The 13,967-nt window shown below is 48.8% G+C and overlaps 2 pseudogenes; both read left to right on the top strand.

Annotated features, from left to right (window-relative positions):
- The first annotated feature begins 1,011 nt into the window (after nt 1-1,011).
- Nucleotides 1,012-2,967, top strand: LOC103610079 (annotated as a pseudogene).
- Nucleotides 2,968-3,892: 925 nt separating this feature from the next.
- LOC103610080 lies at nt 3,893-9,676 on the top strand (annotated as a pseudogene).
- The last annotated feature ends 4,291 nt before the right edge of the window (nt 9,677-13,967 follow it).

The raw sequence follows: 13,967 nt of genomic DNA on the forward strand, positions 1-13,967 counted from the left end.
TCCATGTGTCACCAGGCCCTCAAAGCATGTCCCCTGTGGACCCATGGGCACCGGCATTAGCAAGGAAGAAGGCCAGCAAGTGCCCATGGGGTCCCAGGGACAGGGCTTTTACCCTCCTAGCCTTGAGGGAGGACAGGAGCCTCCTAACAGTGAGAGGTCAGACCCGGTTACTTCCCAGAACACTGACACTCCTTCCCCATCTCTCACTTGTGAGTGACATCACATCTCCAGGAGGGCCTGAAATGGCAACCTGTGTCCTTCCTCTTCTCATAAAGACACTGACCTGGCACAAACTCCACACTCTCCATCCTGGATGGAGTGTCCAACAGGAAAGGGCTGAGCTCCACACTGCCCACAAAGGAAATCAGGGGGTGACTCCCCAGCCCCGAGGGTCCCAGGTCTGTGGGGACACCTGCCTATGGTGCCTGCAGATCTCCCCCCCCCCAACAGCCTAAAAAGTTCTGGGGAATGAGGGGAACTTCCCATGCAGGACAGGACAGGACAGGACAGGACAGGACAACCCAGTGTCTGCTTGTGCTTCCATCTCAGTCCCCTGTGGACCCATGGGCACCGGCATTAGCAAGGAAGAAGGCCAGCAAGTGCCCATGGGGTCCCAGGGACAGGGCTTTTACCCTCCTAGCCTTGAGGGAGGACAGGAGCCTCCGAGGGACTGAGGGGCCACGGGCCTCCCCTCCCCTAACAGAGGAACCCACAGATCCCCTGCTGAGTCTCCAGGTGGGAGATGCTCCAGTTCCTGGGCCCTGTGGGGAGGTCTAGAGTAGATGAAAGACAGGACATAAATGATTTGAGGCCTCACCCTCAGTGCTGTGGTGGAGGGAAACACAGGGTGTTCTGGAGACCAGGATCCCAGGCCAGCGTCCTCTCACTAAGGCCATAAGAAACTTCTCCCTGGGCGTTTGGTTTCCCGGGAGCCTTCATAGGCACCGACGTCCTGGTCCTGGCTCCCTACGGAGGCACCTCCTCTTCCCACCACTGTTTTTGGCCTGCGAGGGGTCTCCCTCCGCTCGCTGACGCTGCCGGAGTATCTGGGGTGCGCGCTGTGCAGATCAGCATCGAGTCGGACTGCGACAAGCAGGTCCAGCAGGCACTGAGACTTCCCTGCAGCCGCTGTCGGTGTCTCAGGACCCGGCGCGTCTGGCCCAGCGGAACGACTTTAGCCGCCGAGGTTCAGGACCCGAGGAGGCGGCGGCAACCTGACCGGGGCCGAGGGCGACGCACAGGATTGGGCAGGCACGGGATCCAGCGCAGACCAGGACGATGAGGAAGATTTGGTAACAACATTTCAACCTTCCTTTTGGCTCTGGGACTCAGTGAGGAACAATTTGAGAAGTGCCCTGACAGAGATGTGTGTTCTCACTATTGCTAGAGATAAAAAATATATGACTCATGATCCTGTCTCTCAGAACGTACTTCCTCCAGAACAGAATCCTCAGACATTGCAGTTGGTATCTAAAAGGAAGTCACTTGCTGCAGCAGCACACTATTGAAGTGGTCAGAAAGACGGACTAAATCAGTTCCTGAAAACCAAGAAAACAAGCTACCGAGTCACTTCAGTTCTGAGCCTTTGAAATTAAAGCAGTACTTAACAGAAAAGCTGTAGATAAAATTCTTGGATTTCTGAGCTACAGGAGTCCAGGATCTCTCTTTCTCCATCAGGGTACATCTGAAGTAATAAAGAATACAGATATTGATTTGGTAAGAGATATTCAAAGATTACGGTCCACTTGATGTCCAAATTCCTAGTGATTTGGGGGGGGGGGTTCTGCATATGTCAATGTTTTGAATCAAAAACAGGCTCCAGACATAGGTGATCTTAGCACAGTTAAGCTCTTCAAACGACCTTTGCCCAAATCCAAACCAGGTTCTCCACAGTGGCAGACACGTTAGAAAAATTAGAAGCAGCACAAAAAGTTTTCTTGCGTAACGAAATATTTGCACAGCTATCTTGGGAAGCAGTTCAAACTAAAACAAAGATCCCTCATATTGTGGTGAAATACCAGATTATCTCAGTCCTTTCCAAGCTTGCAATTGTCTATTGCTTTGTGCCATCCCAGAAAGCTGCTACTGAGAATCAAGGTCTGGAGGACCAGCTTTAGGTCCTGGAGCATAATTTTCATCGACTGATTAGAAAGTTTCATACAGAGACCTTGAGATCCATCATGATGCCTCATCCAGCAAGTGTACATTTTGGCGACAAGAGAATATGACTTTCAGGTCCTAAAGCTTTTGGCAAAAATGAAATTAATTCATTACAGTCCAGTGAAGGGCTTCTGGGAAAAAGGAATTAAATAGGCAAAGCATATTTTTCTGAAGAGTAGAGCTGCTGCAACCATTGACAGCATAGCAAGTCACATTGAGAATCCTCAGATACAGGTTCACTGGTCAAATATCAATGATCTTTATGAATGTAGTGTGAAAGTTTTAATCACATCATATGGTTATGAACAAATATGCAGGCCCATTCAGCTGCAGTTGAATATTGGAGTTGAGCCAGTCCAAATCATACACAGAGATGGAAGAATAATGACACTGTCTCATCAGGAGCAAGAGCTACAGGATTTTCTTCTGTCTCAGATGTCACAGCATCAGGTGCATGCAGTTCAGTAGCTAGCCAAGGTTTTGTTCTGGCAGGTACTAAGCTTAAGCAATGATGTGGGACTTGGGCCCATAGAGAGCACCGGCAATGCCTCTGCCATATCGGTGACCTCTCTGAGTGGTGACTGTGCTATTTCAATTCATAATGGACCTGAAAGTGGCAGCAAGATTATGGTTCAATTTCCCCATAACTGGTGTAAACACCTTCAAAAAAGTGATGTTTTACAAGATAGCAAATGGAGTCATCTTCATGGCCCATTCCAAGAAGTTCAGTGGAATAAAATGGAAGGTCAAAAGTTTGTTTATAAAAAGGAGCTGCTTATGTCTGCACTTAGCTCTTGTCTACTATGATATTTCAGAACAGTTTCCAAATTTTTTCCAGAGAAGTTTCCAGAAACTTTGACTTGAGATGTTTGCAGACAACTATAAGTACAAGGAAAAGATATCTTCTAAAGGAGTATCCTTTTAAAAAATAATAATAATAATTAGCAAATGTTTACCTAGCATTTTGAAATCTTTCATTTTATAAGTGACGAGTGCTTTGAAAGGGCATACAGCATAGGAGAAGTAAAATAATACATTTTTTTAATGCAGTTAAAAAGAGAGAGAGAGAGAGACTCCTTCCTGGGCCAGTCTTTTGAAACCTCCAGAACAAATGGCTCCTCCTGACACAGCACATCTCCCTGATGGGCAGTTCTCCCAACACTGAACCAGGAGTCCTCTGGGCAACTCCTGTCCTCTCCCTGGACTCACCCTGCCCTGGGATGGAGTCAGCAGCCTGGAGATTCGCAGTGAACATGACCCGGCTGACCTGACCCTGCAACCTGGAGATCAGAGCCCACCCATGCCCAGGGGTCAGGGCCACACACGATTTGGAACCTGATCAGTATCCTTGGTGCAGGTCTCCTCGTGCCCTCCAGGGGGTAACATTGGGACACACAGACAACACTCAGGAAATTAATTCACCTAAGACATGAGCCTGGCTTTGGCTAAGGAGGTGGAGGTGGAACCTGACTTCCATTCTTTGCTCCAACAGACACTTCTGGTTCCCTCCCACATGTCTGCGTTGTCCCTCCCACTCCTTCTAAGGCCTCGTTCCTGTGCAACTCCCACTCCAGCCTGGCACAGGTGGAGGTGGAACCTGACTTCCATTCTTTGCTCCAACAGACACTTCTGGTTCCCTCCCACAAGTCTGCGTTGTCCCTCCCACTCCTTCTAAGGCCTCGTTCCTGTGCAACTCCCAATCCAGCCTGGCACGACCCATTGGAAAGGCAGGATGACCACAGGAGAGTCAGCCATAAAGAAGACAGAGGCTGCCCAGGATGGTCAGGGAGAACATGGATAAGCCCTGAGCCACAGCTCAGCCAATAGACAAAAGACGAAGGGTCTCCCTGAAACCTTCTCCCAGCACCTTGAGCCCACAGCACCAGACCTCCCATCACCACAGTCCTCTCTTCCCAGGATGCACAGGACCCCTCCCCCTTCACACCTAGGACCTACCTGCAGCTCCTTCTGAGACACCCTGTCCTGGGTCTCTTTCCCTCAATCAGAGGCCAGGCTGGTGACACTGAGAAAGAAGGCAAATCCCTCAGCAGTCTTTACTCAGCTGCCTTTTTCTAGACCCAGAGTCAACTCTGCCACCTCCTGCTGAGAGTAAACCCACCCTTCCCAACACACTTGAGAACACTGGGGAGAGCCAGGCATCCAGTTGGGTTTCTGTGTCACAAAGAGACATATTCCCCCAGGTTTAGAGACCCTAGAGGCTGTCTGCATTGGTGTTGACAGAAGAAAGGTCTAGACACAGCAGAGGTCAGTAATGGGGTGGGCAGCTCTTCCTCTCAGGGGACAAGAGTCTCCATCAGTCTTGCTTCTGACTGTGAGCTCCCAGGACAGTACCATCAGCATCATCTGAGAGCTTGTTAGATGCAGAGTCTCTGGTCCACTCCAAACCTGCCAAGGCAAATCTGCATTTTTACAGGGTCTTCATATGCTTGGTGTACTCGGGGAGGTGGAAAAGCTACCCCATCTCCCGCCTCTGCTTCTGTCGTGGAGTCTAAGCCTAGCTGGGCACCCAAGTTACCTGGGCACTCACATTCTTTATAAATTTCCCTAGATGTTTCTGATGCATAGTGGGGGTGAAATCCCTATGACAAGATTTCCTGGTATAGCCCCCTGGCTTCTACTCTGAAAGGAAAAATAGATGGATGAGAGAGTTCTGTGGGCGAGGCTGTCTGTGCACCCCAACATGTAGCTGTGGGGATGGCAGGAAACTGAGGGCCCAGGACTGTGCTCACCTGGCCAACATTGTGTGTCTGTGTGTCTATGTGTGTTTCTGCATGTGTGTTTCTGTCTATGTGTGTGTGTGGATGTGTGTGTGTGTGTGTGTGTGTGTGTGTGTCTGTGCGTGTATGGGCAGGTGGAGGGAGAGTCATAGTTGAAGAACGCAAATGTTCTCAGCAGTTCCTAAGGAACCCAAATGTACACAGATGGGAAAAGGGGAAGAAGGAACACAAGAGGCAGGAAAAAGAGAGAAGTGGACAGGGAGACCTCCTGGACAGGGACCCCACCCCCATGTGACCCTGGACAGTGCTCCTGCCCTGAGAGGAGGCTCAGCACAGAGGGAAGAAGGACAGCAGAGCTGACACGTCCCAGCTGCAGTGCTATGAGCATTTCTGGAGCCAAAGCTCTTCTCCACAGAGGGAGGACAGGGCAGGCAGCAGAGGCCATGGGGTTCCCCTCAGCGCCTTCCCACACAGGGAGCATCCCCTGGCAGGGGCTCCTGCTTATAGGTGAGGATGGATGATTACCTGAAAGTGGGCAGGAGGATAGGAGCACAGAGACTTGCTGTGGTCTGCTGGGGAGGACAGGGTTCTGAGAGGGGACAGGGAGTTTCCTTTTGGAACCTGAAGGGAAAGGACAGCAAAGAGACAGAGGAGGCTCAGCAACAGGAAAGATTCAGTGAACTGGAATTAGAAAAGGAAGGAAAAATCTCAGTTGTTCTGTTTTCTATCGTAATCCTCACTGGCCACTACATTTTGAAAAATGATAAGAAAAATAATCTATGGCAGGGTGGCTGTCCCAATAAAAACAACCACGGCACTAAATATTGCCCTTACCCACAAACCTCACAAACTGACAATTAAAAGCCAGGACAAGGAGGGTCCTGGGAACACTCATCAGTTCATCCACAGCTATCTGCAGTCTGTTCCAGGTACTGGAACAAAGATCACACAAGGCCCTGCCCTCACGGAGCTCACCCTGTAGTGGGGAGGAAGACAAAGAGATCTAGAAGGTGAGGTCAGGTGTTGACAAGAGCCATGGAGGGAACAGGGCAGAGAAGGGTCAGAATGTGAGGACCCAGGGTCTCTAGAGGAGGTAGTCAGGGAAGGCATCTCCCAAGGATGCCCTGAATGTGAGCAGGGGTCTGAGGGCCGTGAGGGGTGATCCCTGCAGACACTGGGGAAGAGTATTCCAAACAGAGGGAATGACAAGTTCAGAGGCTCTGAAGGAATGGAGGTCACGCTGCTGACCCTGACCCAGCCCCACATAGACACACACATAACAGAGGGAACGACAAGTTCAGAGGCTCTGAAGGAATGGAGGTCACGCTGCTGACCCTGACCCAGCCCCACATAGACACACACATACTCTCTCTCTCTCTCTCTCTCTCTCTCTCACACACACACACACACACACCCCAAAGCTGAGGGATAAAGAGACCTGCTCAGGACCCAGTGCCCCATCTTTCCAAACCCAGTACCCAGGTCCCGATTGGTTGATTTATCTTTCTCTTCCCTCCTACCCTCACTTGTAACCTTCTGCAACCTGCCCACCACTGCCCAGCTCACTATGTGCCATTCGATGCTGCCAAAGGGAAGGATATTCTTCTAGTTGTCCACAATCTGCCAGAGAATCTTCTAGCCTATCACTGGTACAAAGGGCAAGCAGTGCTCAAAAACCAACGTATTGTGTCATATGTAACAGGAACTCAGGTAAATATCACAGGGCCTGCAAACAGTGGTCGAGAGACATGATTCTTCAGTGGATCTCTGCTGTTCTAGAACGTCACCCTGGAGAACACAGGATTCTACACATTACAAATCATGTATGGAAATTTCAAAACTGACCAAGTATCTGGGCAGTTCCGTGTATACCGTGAGTGATTCCTCTATGACTTCTTCATGTGGGGGTGGGGTCAAATTTACTACAGGTTCTGAACTGTGCCTATATCCCTCTCTGCATATGCCCTCGTGCTGGGGTTTGAGCATTTAGTGTAGGAAAGACACTATGTAAACAAACATCAAAAGATCAGAATTCTTGTCTTAAATCCAGACTCTGCAGACGTTCACTGCAGAGAAAAGGACATTCTGATGGGGAGATCAGTTTGAGGCCAGCCACCCTGGGCCCCCATGGACATGACCCTGGGAAAGACCCTGCAGAACTCCTGGAGTTGGTCACCAGCCAGGGATCAGCTCCAAGAACCATACCCAGGCAGGACAGAGCCCACTCATTTACCTGAGACTCAGCATGGGGCGTTCACTGAACAAATTTCTCAAGCCATTAGCCCACTTCATGAAAGACTAAGGAGATGGCTTAGGGATGTCAGTGCTCCCATGGGGAGGAACAGAGAGAAGATGCCCCCGGCAGCTTCTTGTCTGACAGAGATCATGCCCAGGGTCCCTCTGGAACAGAGGCAAGTAATAATAGATGCTGTTTATTTGGGCACCTCTCTATGCCAAGCTTTAGGTCTGGTGCTGTGAATATTTTAAGTTTAATTCACAGACAACCTAACAGTCAGATATCATTTGTCCTACATTATTGAGGGGAAACTGAGGAACGGGGAGATACAATCACTGAACCAGGGTCACACAAAGACAAGAGGTAGATCAGTCTCACGAGGTCTGTAGCCATAGCCCTGTCCTCTCCTACCTATAGGTGGTGTCTTATCAGGTGTCCATGGACCCCAAGGTCATCCATTGTTCAAATTCTTTCTTCTTAGGCTTCCATAGCTCAGAGGAGTGAGAGCAAATGGAGAATTAATCAGTGTTTATTCTAGAACCAAGTTGCCTGCCTGCAACAATCAGAGTCAGTGCTGGGAATGTCCAGGCCTCCCATTCAGACAACTGACCCACACCTTCCCTCACTGGACCTGAAATCATCTGTTTCCTGATGTGTTGGTGTCACTCTCAAAGGAGGATTTTTAAAAAGGGCTGTGCTTTCTCACTCCCCCTTCCACACCCTGCACCAGCACAGGACCCAGCGAGTGACAAACTCTCAATTGCTCTTAGATGAAAGAGAGAAGCAATGAGTAGTGAATGCGTGAATGACCCATAAACCCATCAGGGACTTGAGTCTGGATACAGACTTAAAATCTTTGGCCATATAGGTCCCTTGTTCCTCCAAGGCACTGAGACCCATGCCTCAGAACTCTTGCTATTTCTGGAGAAATATCCTTCCAGCAATTGGTCTCAGACCCTCAGGTATTAACAATAATTTTCACATATGGAAGAAATTCAGCTGCTCCTCATATCCCTGTGTCATATCTGCCCAACACACATGGTCCATGAGGACAGATTTTCAGGCAGCTCATCTTCCCCCCTTTCCACTAATCAGTTTTTCTGCTTTTGCAAATGTCCACGTGTATTTCAGGAAAGAACCCACATGGTCCTCACTTGCTCTCTGCAGTCAGAAGAGGGACATTAGAGACCAAGGACAGAGAATATGGTGCTGCTCAAAAGCCAGCAAATCCTGCCTGTCCCCTCACTCTTTCTAGATTATTCCTTAGGTCTGCTCCACCCATTATTGGGTCACTGGCTCAAGTCAGTAGTGTCACCTGGGGGAACTTCCCCATCTCAGGGCCCTGCAGACTGAGTACTCCAGTGACCTCCGTACTTGCTCCTGGTCACCCTGTGTCAGTTCTGCTCAAACACCCAGTTCCCATCATGACCCACCCTAGGATATCCTTGAAAAGCAAAGCCTCAGAGAAAACCCACCTTGGCTGGCAATGTAGGACTGTGTAGCTGGAAGGGACTGAGCACCCACATGTCCCCAGGTTTCATCTTGAGTATGACATTAGCTGTGGTCTATTCATGTATGTCCTTTATTGTGTTGAGGTAATTTTCTTGTATCCCTAAGAATGCCAGGTTTTAATAAAACTGTGATCACTTCTCTCATGATATTCAATCTGCAGATCAGGGAGTAAAAATCTTCTTAGATTGAAAAATCCTTTTGCTCGGAGTCTCATCATGTCCTACATTCATGAAGACAGGGTTGAAACATCTGCATGGGCTAATAAATTATTTATCAAAAAATAAATGCCTTCATTATTTCATGTCAGTCTGCCCCAGTCCAGAGATGGACAGGGCTGGCATGCCTGCCATCCCCAACATACCCAGAAGTTTATAGGAGGAACAGGGTATCTGATTTTTATAAAGTCACAGTAAGCTCTAGGAAAGGGTCACAGAAAAGTCAAAGGGAGAAAAATTTCACCTGATGATGAGGATGCTGGACAGATAGGCTGAGAAGAGGTTCCTAGAACAGATACTACAGAGATGTCCAGGAGACCAGTGAGGGGTCACCCTGAGATTTGGGGGGTCAGAGGGGAGGTGCAGCCTCTCCTTATAGATTGTTACCTGGACAAAGACACTAGCCCTCTGCACAGGATCGGGGCCATCCCCTGGGCCACCTTTGCACAGCTCACTGTGGAACCTGAGAGCTGGCTGAGATCCCTGAGGGAGGAGCATGGCCCAGGCCCCAGGCTTACTCTCAGTTGGTCACTTCCTCTGTTTGTCCACAGAGCCACTGTCACAGCCCTCCATCCGAGCCAGCAGCACCACAGCCACAGAACACAAGGACCCCGTGGTCCTGATCTGACTCACAGATGATGCTGGAATCTCTATCTGATGGATCTTTAATGACCAGAGTCTGGCTCATGGAGAAGACGAAGCTGTCTCAGGATCACAGCAGCCTCACTGTAGACCCCGTCATGAAGGGGGAGGCTGGGGACTATCAGTGTGAGGTCTCCAACCCAGTTTTAGCAAAATTGACCCCCTCAGACTGACTGTGAAATATGAGTTATCCTAGTTCTGTCCTATCAGTTATTAAACCCTAAATTGATTTTTTTTTCCCCCTGTAATATGTGGTTGGAGGGCTGGCCAAAGTGCTCAGTGGTTAGAACACAGCCTTATAACACCAAGGTCATAAGTTCATATCCCTGTACCAGCCCGCAGACACCCCCCCCCAAAAAAAAATGAAGCTCATGCTTGTTTTTTGGAGAGAGACTAGGTAATGGGCATAAAGAATAGTTACAATTTATGATAATGAATATGCTAATAATATTGATTTGGTCAAAACATGTACACAGGTGATAGTAGTCAATGCTGTACCCCAAAGTATGTATAATCAATTATGCTTCAATAAAAATATCTCTCTATATATGGTGATTAGGGTGCACTTACTTGACAGAGCTGTTGTGAGTAGTCAATGGAATGTAGGTGGAAAGTCCTTGCAGGACTTGCATGAAATGCTCAATGCTGGGAACTGACATTGTCATTACTGTTGAAGTAAGAACCCATTCAACACCAGATCCTACCTTTTAAGAGTCTCATTGTACCATCTCCATAGTGAAGGTGACACTGTGTTCTGTAGGAACAGGGACAGTCTGGGATGAGACACAAGGAGGGATTGACCTTGGCAAGGACAACATGTCTCCTCCAATGAGGTTTCACCATCACCCTGGAAAGATGCACCCGGGCACGTGCTCATGGGGACACAGCCCAGACTGAATCACTCTAGGGGCAAACCCCAATGACCTGGACACCGCTACCCTCCATGCCTCCTCCAGCCCTTGCAGGACTCACTCTTCTGGGCCAGAATCCCTCCCACCATCCAGGCTAAAGGGAATGGCCTTCACTTCACTAAGCTATAGAGGATTCTGGGACACGCTTACATCCTTGGAGAGAGAGTCCACAGGATATCCACGTTGGGCCTTGGTCCACCCCCTCAACCTCCCTCAGGACCAGGGGTTCTCTCTGGGATCTCCCTCTCCCCACAAGCTCTGGGAACTATGCACCCCTGATCCCAATTGGAAGGATGTTGCCATTATGCTCTCCCTGACCCCATGAGGGACTCCCTCAGGACCAGGGGTTCTCTCTGGGATCTCCCTCTCCCCACAAGCTCTGGGAACTATGTACCCCTGATCCCAATTGGAAGGATGTTGCCATTATGCTCTCCCTGACCCCATGAGGGACGGCAGGGCACAGGAGGACACCTCTATGCACAACTCCAGAAGGCACCTTCCCTAGAATAGAAGGCCCAGTGTCTATGCAGATGTCCCCTGGTGGTCCTGGCCATAGGTGCTGGCCCTCTGTCTACGCCCCAGCCCACAGCTCCTCTGACCACGCAGCTGTCCTGGCGAGCTCCATCCTCTCCCTTCATACCGTCCCCAGGGAGCACAGGTCACTTCAGTGTCCCTGCTCTGAGCACAGGGTTAGGTCCCAACCCACAGAACTAGTGGGGGCTCATCCAGAGAAGGGACAGAATCTGGGACCTCAGGAGAGGTGAACCCCAATGTCCCCACCCAGGCAGGTGACCCATGGAAGAACATGCAGGGCTCCTCCTGGGGCTGAGCCCTCACTCTGTCCCTCAGGCCTCCCCAAGGAGGACCCAGGACTCTGGCCACATCTATGAGGTGGGCTCTGGGGAGGCAGCATGGGTTCAATGGCTTGGTTCAGGGAGGTGGCCATGGAATGGGATGCGGGGCCAAGAGAGAGAAGCCTGGGGATAGTAAAGGACCTGGGTCTGAGGATACACAGGAGCTAGATGGGCAGAGGGAGGTTGAAAGAGGAGGTGGACCCTCATCAGGGAGGGTAATGGGGACAGTGAGCCCTGAGGGAAGTGGGCCCACACAGTACACTGGGGCCCCACCAGCTGTCCCTCCCAAGAGCACATCCTGAGGACACTGTCCAGGGGTAGGAGGCCTTGCCCAGCCTGGCCCTGTGGGCTATTCCCATCCCCCACTTTGTCCACTCCATGTACTTCTCTGGGTGCCCCTGGACAGCTCTGGCATGGCTGTGACCCGCTATGAGATATGTTTGTAGAAACTGAGTCTCTGGGGACACATGCTTGACATCAGGAAACATCCCTGGTCTGCAGGACTGGGAAAGGGGGATGGGGCTCCTGCTTCTCCATATTTACAGGTCTGGACAAAAATTCAAGCTGTTGAGGTAAAATACTTTTGTAAAGTTGATTGTGATTCAAATGTGAAGATCAGCCATGGAAACACCAGCCCACAGAGCGGGGAGTGCTCCAGAGTCTCACAAGCAACGAGATTTTATGGGAAGGTTACATAGGGGAGGGGACAACCTTAGAGTGGAGTTGTTGTATTCTCATAGTGGGCTAGATGTAGAAGTTACAGTCATTGGTTACAAGCTACATCACAAAGTTAAAATGTCTATGTGCAGTTTTAAACAAAAAATCTTCATGCTTCAGCTATTTAAGACATTTGTGTGACACTTTCTGTCAGCAAGTTATACATTACTCAGTGTGTTCCAGCCCTAGCCACATTCTATCCTTATCTCAAGAACAGGATGTCCACACTGAGATCATCTGAGATAAATCTGGCAGAGATTGTTTGGGAACCTGCTTCAATTCCTTCATCACAGGAGGTGCCGAGCCTGGGTTGCCACAACCACTGCCACATCTCTCCACCTGCAGAGGGTCTGTCCATGGCGAGACCCCAGGCCCAGGCCCTGCTGGGGCAGTGCATCCTGGAGAAAGTCTGTGCCCAGGAGAGGCAGATTCTCTGCTTCTGGGAGACCAGACCTCCAGCTGTGCCTCGAGCAGGCAGGAGAAGCACCTGCCTGTGCCTCAGAGCACATGTCCTTCAGGCCCTCAGCTCTGTGCTGCACAGCAAGGGTCTTTCTGTCCAGAAATGAATATTTTATTCACCACAGCTCCTCTCACACATTGTCTTTTCAAACATGTGGATTTGAGGCATTTAAAACTCATATCGTGCCATGACCCTCCCTCTCTGAGAAAGGCATCAATGTCCATATTTCCTGTGTGTGCGAAAGTGAGTTTTGCTCACACCTCAATGAGCCATGAAAATTTTTTTCTTTGAACTGTTCCTATTATTACCCTCTTTTCTACTAGATTATGGTTTTAGTACTTTTACATACTCTCTCTATGTAGCAGATTATCTTTTTGTTTATGACAGCTGCAAACATTTCCAGGTATTATTTGCTTTACCTATGATTTTTTCACATGGAGACTCTATTTTAAGAATCCACTTGTATCAATCTTTTTTTCATTGGCTAAGCAACGAGAAAACCCTTCTCCTCTTTCAGGTACTTTAGTGGTTTCAACATTGCATCAAATTTTTGATTGATTTAGAACATATTTGGGTGTATGTTGTTTAGTATCATGTTGTTACCAGTTATCCATATATCACTCCGAATGTCCATGTTATCCACAATAAATTCTTTTCAAGGAACTTACCAGCACTCTACCAAACATACATAATCTCTACAGGGACATGCCTTTGAACCACATAATCAACAGGTGACAATGATACCACACTGCAGCCAAATTCCTGCACAATAGGTTTTCTCTTTAAGACCACAGGGAACATTTATGAAGACTGACCATTACTCATATATCGGCAAATACCAGTGAATCATTTTTATCCAATCATCTGTTTTGCATATGTTGCAATCAAGTTAGCAAACAATATAAAATAAATTTAAAAAACCAGACATCTGGGGCCGGCCTGGTGGCGCACTGGATAGTGCGCCACTTGGGAAGCGCGGCGGCGCTCCCGCCCGAGGGTTCGGATCCCACATACAGACCGGTTCCTGCTCACTGGCTGAGCGAGGTGTGGGGGCAACACCGAGGGTTGCAATCCCGTTGCCGGTCTCCGGTCCGATACGGGGGCAACACTGAGGGTTGCGATCCGTTGCCGGACACGGAAAAAGACAAAAAAGACAAAAAAAATAAAAAATAAAAAAAAAATAAAAAAACAGACATCTGACCATTTAAAAAACCAGACATTTGACCATTTAAAAATATATAGGCCAATCAAGACACAGTGATGAGTATTTTAAGTACTTGGTGCTTGATTAAAAATATATTTCTAAAAACAATAAACATAAAAATATATCTCTACCAGAAGTTATGAGATGCAGCTTAAGTGGTGCCCCCATGTAATTCCTGATCCTAAATGCTTGTACTAGAAAAGGTTGATTAAAAATAAGCTAATGATCCAACTTAAGAAGTTAGAGGAAAACAAGCAGAGTGAAGAAGAGAGACAGTAAACTTTAAAGAAGAAAAAAAATTAGAAGACAAATAGAGAC

The sequence above is a fragment of the Galeopterus variegatus genome, unplaced genomic scaffold (assembly GCF_000696425.1).
Source record: "Galeopterus variegatus unplaced genomic scaffold, G_variegatus-3.0.2 Scaffold10561, whole genome shotgun sequence".
NCBI classification, from domain to species: Eukaryota; Metazoa; Chordata; class Mammalia; order Dermoptera; family Cynocephalidae; genus Galeopterus; species Galeopterus variegatus.